This window comes from Teleopsis dalmanni, chromosome 2 (genome assembly GCF_002237135.1).
Source record: "Teleopsis dalmanni isolate 2A chromosome 2, ASM223713v2, whole genome shotgun sequence".
Taxonomy (NCBI): domain Eukaryota; kingdom Metazoa; phylum Arthropoda; class Insecta; order Diptera; family Diopsidae; genus Teleopsis; species Teleopsis dalmanni.
This window is the reverse complement of record NC_051847.1, coordinates 202,248,058-202,257,333: the sequence shown is the minus strand read 5'-3', so window position 1 is coordinate 202,257,333 and position 9,276 is coordinate 202,248,058.

Here is a 9,276-nt window from a genome sequence, read left to right as displayed (position 1 = left end):
TGAAGTGCAACTCGTTATATGCAGTGAAGTATGAGAACGATTACATCAGTATTATAAAGTTTAGTTGCATTATAAATTCTGAAAACGAAATTCCTGCAAAATGAAATATTTCATTGAATTTCATGAATTGCAAGACACTTGCAGGTAGACGAACGAGTACGAAAATAATGTAATTGAAATGTAATAAAACTTACAAATATGCTATATGAGTTGAATTGAATACAAATACGAGTCTGTGGCAAAATTCCAAATGAGAAGCTCACTTCAGTTATACTCAAAGAAATTCCATCTGTAAGAATCCAAAATTGTTCACAATGTATGTGAAAAATATATATATAATTTATGTTCACAATCGTAAGCATAATTAATAGACGCCAAGAAAATTATTCACATAAATTTTACTGCTTGACTGACACAATGTCAACACAGAATTTTATCAATTTTATTTAAAATATCGTAACAAAAACACAAATGCTTCCTCTTGAGATAACTAAATTGAAATAAATGTGCTTACCTGAAGGATTGTCACTTTTCCAAAATATATTTCGAATGCTAAAATGCAAATTTTCATTTCTATGGATCTAACAAATAAGCAAAATAGTTCAATGTTCTGCAAAATTTTTCGACATCAAGTCCTGTTCATTTAATTCAAATTGTAATGAAAATAAATATATACAATTTAAAGTAACAAAAACGTAACAAAATTATTATTTATTTATTTTGTATTTATTTAAAACTCAATTTTAGCTATACATTCCACAACAATTGCCTAATTCATTTATAATTAAAAACAATAAACGTCTTATGTCAATAAAATGTTTACATTTATTGCACAAAGTTATGATTTATCAGTTCTAATTTATTTTAATTATTTTATGATGTCTATAAATGTTTTATAGTCACATTACTGCGAGCGTAACACAAAAATAAATTTATTTATTTATTACATACTAGTAAAGAAGCAGTTTACTATGCTTTTTATTGCTTTTCATATTTATATAAGTTCTTTCAGTAATATAAGCAAAATTTTAGATACATTACATGCTAGAGGAACCAATGAAAAATATTATAAAAAGTTATGACATTTATATATTGCGAAATCTGAAGGAATATGTATTTAAAATAATTATGAATATGTATTTAAAATAATTATGAATAATTATTTTAAGTACATATTCATTCAAATTATTATAATTATAATTATTTTTATTATTTTGTTTAGACGAAATAGCGTAAGTCTATTTAATACAGAATTTAATAAAATCTTACATCTTTCAATTTTAAATAAATAATACCAAGTAAATTATTTTTTCTTCAAAATTGCATATAAATTCAGTCTTTTAGCAAAAGTAACCACATAAACTAAACTTAATAATATAGGAAAACGAAAAAAGTATACTGTTAAGTTCTATTAACAAATAATCTATAATAATTGTGAAGCTAATTTTATCTACTCAAAAAATTCACAATCCAAGATCTCAAAAGTACATATAAATTCAGTTTTTTATAAAAGTAATTTCAAACCAAATAAGTTAGGAAAACGAGAAAAGTATACAAATAACAAATAATTTTAACAAATAATCAATCATTATTGTGAAGCTTATTTAATCTACTTAATAAATTTAAAATCCAAGATCTCGTGCATTAAAGGTTTAAAATGATTGCTAATATGCTCGATATTCAAGAGCATATTTGGTTACACTAACAAATTTAAAGCGTACGAAACCCACTTACAGCGTGCGTAAACACTCTTATTCTTTAAAAACTTTGCTTGAATGAGAACTCTGGAATGTGAGCGTGTTTAATTTCGTTAGCTAGAATGAATTTGAGCAAAAGAGAGCGCAACTTAAATGACACTTAGAAATGATTGTCTGCACTGCGCTTAACGTTGATTAATGGCTAACATTAAATAAGAGATCAACCGATCAACAATAAAGAGTCCAACTCATTTTTAAGGTCTATTTGCAAAGAATTGTGTTTAGGATTAACAAAAATTCATTTTAAATTATTTTAATTAATTGAATTTCGAGTATTGCCAAATACGCATCATCAGTGATCTTGGAAATAATTCTTGTATTTAATTATTCGTAAATAATTTTTTGAGACTACAAATACCAGGAATCGAACTCGTGTTCTGCCAAATTTGAAACTCAGAGTCAGCGCTCCTTAAGCAACTGACCCAATGCCATACTTGACTTTTTATATTCGCCCTTTTTTCTGTAGTTTTGTTAATTTGCTGTGACAGTTTAAACAAATTTACTTGCTGTGTTTATATTAAAACTAAATCATAAACCCGCTGTAGAATAATTAAATTAATTAATTATAGTTTTATTTTTTCAAATGTTAAATTACAATACTATTCTGTTTGTAGAGACATTATTTGTTGTATGATTTAACATATATATTCTTTTATATGTATTGAACCGAATCTAGAAATGTAATACTTAGAAAGTCATGCTAAGTAATGCTGGAATTTACATAGCTGTGTCTAACTTGTTTTTGAAATAATTTTGCTTATTTGGGATATATGGTAGTCGAATAACTTCAAGAATGAACTATATTATCTTTGAAATACTTGTTGTTAAGACTGCAATTCTTCTATTTTTTTTGTAAGATATTGCACATGATACCTTTAAGCATACCATTGAATACAAATTATATTAGATTTTAATAAATTATTTCAAGTAATAGAAGTGATCTATAAAATGTCAAAGTGACATCATCATTGCTTGCTATCAAATAAGTTTAAAATTAAATATGATACAGTAAGATATCGAAAACATTGTGCAATAATAATTTTATTTTCAGCATTCTAACATATGTCCTTCTGCACAATTTTCTAATTAAAATAATATTGAACTGAATTTATATTGAAACTTTGTAAATAAATTTTTCATTCAATTATTGCCAGCAAAGTTCATTTATAGAATATATCCTGCGACTGACAGCCAGTATTGATGAGCTTCGTTTATAATTTAATTTCACTTCTTGTAACTGCTGCCGGCCCTTTACGACACTTAAGTTAACTTTCAGTAATTTTGTTGTTTCGAGCACAAACTTGACATATTTGGCCATACTCGAAGCATTTCAAGTGTCTTAACTCAATTAAAAGTTTGTCCGCAATAAAATAAACTTATTTGTTACTACTTTTAGAGCACCAAAAATAGTTTAATATGTAAGCTAACTACTCTAAACAGAGCATTTAATGTTCTTCGTAACCTTAGTTAGTTCGATTTTGGAGCCAAAAAAAGCGCTACTTTGTATTATTGTAAAATTGCTGCCATCAATTTTTGTTCATTTTATTATTTATTCATTGTTGCACGCAAAATTTATGTTTCAGTGTTTTCAATTTTTCAGTGTTTTTCGGTGTATTTCATCACTTAAGATAAATTGTATTGCCTTTGCCGAAACTATAATTACACTAATTCATACCAATATGGAAATGATAACACGAGTGTGTATATTTGTTAGCAAAACAATCAGCAACCAATGGCGTTTGCATTCACATATTTGTCTGAATTGGGCCACATTTGTGTGTTGATATTTTAATGGCTATCAGGCTGACGGCCACAACATATGCTGCACGTATTTACATAATCTATTGTTTGTATTATTTTGAAGTGAACGTACAACCGAAACAAATTTGTTGACCACAGCCACAGACTACAATGCACTGCCAACACCGAATAGATACAAAAACACACTAATTACAGAGTGGCCATTATTTCGGCATTTAGAAACCGTGACCCACCATTTCGAAGAAGCAAAACATAATTGAATTCTGTGTGCTTGGAACGGAATTCGACAAAACTTTCTAGCAATACTTTATCATGATTGATGAGTGCATTTTTTGTTTTTATTTCATATTTTGAAAATAAATAATATATGGTAAGGGAAGAAATTAATATTGACTTTGCAGATATATAATATATATGCTTCAAATGCGATATTGAAGTGGAATTCATTTTGACTTATAAACCATAATATCTTAGTAATTTTAAAGCTGTTCAATCTAAACTCCAATTAAAAATGCATTAAATAAAAAGTATGCTCTTCACATATGAAAAAAAATTAAATAACTTGTTTTATTATCATACAATTAACTTGGAATAATAGTTTATGTATGTATTAAAAATCGATAAGCAAACTTGTAACCCGATATTTATTTTAGGAAGTACTTTCAAAAAAGAAATATTCAATGAAAGTAACTAAATTTTTTTTACCGTTTAAAGGTCGAACACTTCGTCAGGATCGACCATAAAATCCCATTGAATCAAAATTAAGACAAACGCATAGACAAGTTATTTTCCTGACACAGTTGTTATAATATTATAATATAATAAAGAATCATAAGAAGAGACTAAAGCTCTAACTCAGCTCACCTTACCGGTTTTATTAATTATCGCCGCTAATTATCGCCCCAGTCCCTTGTCTATGTGCCTGCTGACAATAATTGTGAAGTTTTATTTAAAATTAAAGACTTCAAGATGAAACCTCCTTTATTTTCTTTTTGTAAATGAAATGAACAACAAATTGCTAAACGATTAAAAGATGAAAACTAATGTTATCTCTGTCTCTCTATGTATATATAAATACATACCTAATTGTTAGACGGTTGAAAACTAAAGTTATCTCTCGCTCATAAATTAAAATTTATGTTTATCTCTCTTTATGTATATATATATAATCAATATATAATTTGAAAGGTTTTTTATTTTCAACATTAAAATTTAATTTAAGATTTATAACCGTAATCTATGTCATGCTATGTTAACATGTTATGCTTTGTTAACATGTTATGCTAATAACATGTTTAGTTAAATTCAGAACGAACGTACAAGGTTTTATAACTCAGCTCAATTGAATTAAAAATATAATTTTTGCTGTTGTCTTTCATCATTATTTACTAATTTTTATTTAAAAATAGATACTTATTCCTTTTAAATTTTTTCAGAATAATCTCATAAGTGCAGTAACCACTTGTAATGAAATTCAGTAACAAAATATTTTTAACAATTTCGTAGAAAATACTCATATCAACATTATTAGCAGTTTATGGTAAATTTAGTTATTATATTTTGTTGGTCTGAAAATTTTAATAAATTTTACTAAATATATATATAACTTATACATATTAGTTTTCATTTGTGCATATCTAAATAGAAATGCAGTCGAAATGTGGTTTTTAATTTTTAACATGATTATGACAGAAGCAGAATTGTTAAACTAAAAATTTGAGATTATTTCAACAAAAACTTCAATTATTGTTTTTTTTTTTGTATATAATATAAAATTACAAAATTTTAGTTCAAGTTTTAGTTTTAAAATAAAATTGCGATAAATGTTAAATAAATGCATTGTCAAGTGAATTTGTATCCACATTGTTTATTTATTTCGAAACAAAATAATATCCAATCGTAAACGTAAACATGACTGAACACCATTGCGTATGTGTAACTCAGCAGTTTAAAGCAATACAACCTGTCAGATATTTGATATGTTAAATTTGAAATTTTTATTTTAGACAAGAATTTGTTATGTGTATGGAATAAATAATATTTTTAAAAATTTATAATAATTTCATCTCGTTCAGTTTTCTATCACTGTCAACGTTTATTTTCAAATTCCAGTTAACATCATAAATTTGAAAAGACAATGTAATAATAATACTATTATATACGCTTATAAGAACAGTAAAACCATAATGCTTTCAATTAAAAATTATCAATATTAGAGTATATCGAAAGTAGCCTTATATTAAAGTCAAAATTATATTATAATTAGAAAATATTTTAACATACATATGGTAGATTTTATATTAAACAAAATAATTATTGTTAAATTCTTACTTTCATCATCATCATTCATCCGTGACTATACAGTCTACGTAGGACATAAGCCTGTTTAACCACAGTCCTCCATTCTGCACGGTTTTTCGCTTTTCTTTTCCAATTTCTTATATTCATTATTTTTAAGTTCTGCTGCACACTGTCTTTCCAAAGTTTTCTTGGTCGCCCTCTTCTATATATAATACTATTGAAAAACCCGTAAATTAGAAGCATTGCTCAATATTTTAAAATTTCAAAAAAAGAAACATAAAATGTGTTAATTAATAGTAATTCACAAAAATTTTAATCTATAAAAATTATTTTACGAACTAAATTAAGGAAAATGACCTTAATTTCGTTGAAGCGAAGGCTGAAATTAAGGGACATTTCAAATGTAACTATACGTAAGATAAATTTTAAGCAAAAGATAAAATTGAGATAACGAAAAAGTGATATTTTTTTTAAATAATTATCAATGACAGTGATTTTAACAAAATATGGGAAATATTTTGAAAGTAGTGAATATTTTTAAATTTAAATACAAAGAAAAAGAACTGTAACTTCATCAATTTAAAATAGAGTGAAAAATAATAACTCTCCTGAAAATCACTAAAGTTAATAAAAGTACTGAATGCCATCCTTTATAATTATAATAAACTTTTAAAATTTCCCAGATACAAATTTTTCAGTTACAAATTTTTAACATTCGATTTATAGGAATCAAAATTAGGATTGATGCCCCAAATTAAGGAAGTCCTGATTTGGGGCAGTATGAACACTTTCGAAATTAACTTAATTCATTTTACCGAATTAGGAATTGGTTGTCTTAACACTGTAAAAGTGTTAGTGCAGTTATTATCGACTAAAAAATACGCAATAACCATAACGTAATAAGATGTCTGCTCAAATCCATTGTCTATAATATATGCCATGTAAATTTCACTTTTAATTAATATTCCGATAACCCAAGGTTGAGTGGTGCGATCTCAATATAAAATTAAAATTCTAAGATAGTATGAAAAAGAATTTTAATTATATTTATTATAAAATATGTTGGGAATGTTTTCATTAGTATGTATTCATTATTTCATTTCTTTTTTTATTTCATTATGTACGCTTTATGTTAAATTGATACTTAAACCAGAAAATGTAATAAAAATCACGTAAATTTCATTCAGTCCAACAGAATTCAATATTATAATTTCATTTCATTTTTAATTTTGAAAAATAATATTAATACAGAATAAATTAAAAGAAAAATTGCCACAAATTTGTTGCAGTCGCTGATCCTTTTAACGTTAATCTTTGATATTTAATATATAGGACAATAAGAGTAAATCATGCTCATATCAATATACACATATATTAAAATTAAGCCATAAACTTAAAATTTATACTTTATCATCTGCAAATAAGGGGGGTTAAAACCGAACTTTATATTATTGGAATGTTCTTTTATAATAAAGAACATAAATAAATAAATACAAAAGTAACAATTGCGAAAATATACAGAATTAAATAGTTAAGTACTTTATTTAGTATTTAAGTTGCTTACTTATTTCTGATAATTAAGGCAGAAAATCAATTGACGATTAATTAAAATTTAAATATTTTGTGGTTTCAATGAAGTGTACTGGTGATAAAAATAAAATATTTTTATTTATACATAGAAATTGTTTTTATTATTTATATACGGCATCACAATGGGCCAATAGGCCTAAGTGGATCCACTAGGGATCACCGGTATAACCTAACCTAACCTACATAGAAATTATGGAATATACTGGAATATAAATTTTCTTTTATATTAACTATTCAACTACATATATTTTATAAAACTTGTTTAACAAATTTATATCATTTTTTGATGTTCACATTTAAAAATTAAATTAAATAAACCTTGCAAAAATTTTTATTATTTACATACATATATACACACTCGCAATATTTACAATAATATGCAACATAAAATTTTATTTTTTTGTTAATACTTTCTTTTCACATATTTAGGACAGAAGTTATATTCTTTTTCTAAAGCACAGGATATGACTTTTCAACTTAAAAGTATTTCTTCTGTGCACGTATGCAAGTGAAATGTTGGAATTTTAGAAGCATCCATAACTCCAAAAATATTTATGACAAAAATAAATTTAAAACAAGAAAGGAAGTGAACTTTGGTTTCACCGAAACTTATACACCCTTTACACCAAGTTATTATAAATTCCACAAAAAAAGTTTTTAAAATTGGGACTTTACTTTTATATGTTGATTGAATGTTAAAATGTTGAAATCTGAATAAATGATAAATATTTTGATAGTAATATTTAATATATAATAAAATAGTTACTATTGAAATTTTTTCTTCTAAAATGTTTTCTGTAAGCGATCACTTTATATACGAGTATTCTTTGTAAAAAATAACTGGTATTTATTATTTCAACAACGTGAGTAAAACACATCGCCACAGTTTTTCTTTTTCGAAAAGTTGGTAGCATTGCATTGTGGCTTATAATACTTGAACTGATGCGTCAATCTCAGTAACAGTTATTAAGCAAACCGAGTCGGGCCTTGAACAACTCAAGAAATCGCTTTCATGAACTTGTTTTTTTTTATAGTTAGGAAGTGGAAGGCTTAATGCACTGTTAGTCGTATGTCATATCAGATATAAGCTTGGTCTGTTACTTAGTACATTAATATTATTTATTTATGTGATTATATTTGTAAGTATACAACAATGGTTTAACCATGATTCTATATAGTTAACCGATTTTATCTACTTCAAAGTACTAACAAACTACATATATTTGTAACCAATTCTAACTTAAATTTTTATTTTCTCCAAAACTAAGAGCCTACTGTTCTTTAAAAAAAATGCATAAACAGTATTATAACTTTATAGATAGTCTATAGATAGTCCTTTATAGATGCTATGGTTATATCTGCAGTATAAAGAATCTTATATCGCCATGCTATTAAATGCAAAAAAAATTATTAACAATTTGGAAATATAAATTCATGACGTCGATTGTAACTACTAATGTTTTATTATTTGTTATTATATTATTATTATATATAGTAATTATATATAATAATAGTATTATTTAAAAAGTTTATATGTAGAGACATTAGTCCAATAACTTACTTGCCATAAGTTACTTTTTTTATAAAAGTAATCCATTTCACACACCTTCAGAACATATCACTGTCCTAACATCACTTCTAACATATTGTAGAGTGTAAAAAAGTGAAATATAGCGCTTCGCTACCGGCGAACTAAACACTTATGAGTGCATATATCATTTTGTATTTTTTGTATTTATCTTCTCAGGTTGAAAAATTCTGCTGCGATACAGGAGCAGTAGACAAATGTGCACACGTAAAATAAAGTTTTCCAAAAATTTAGTAAAAAAATTTAAAACTGCTTTCCATGCATAAAATAAGAGAAAAC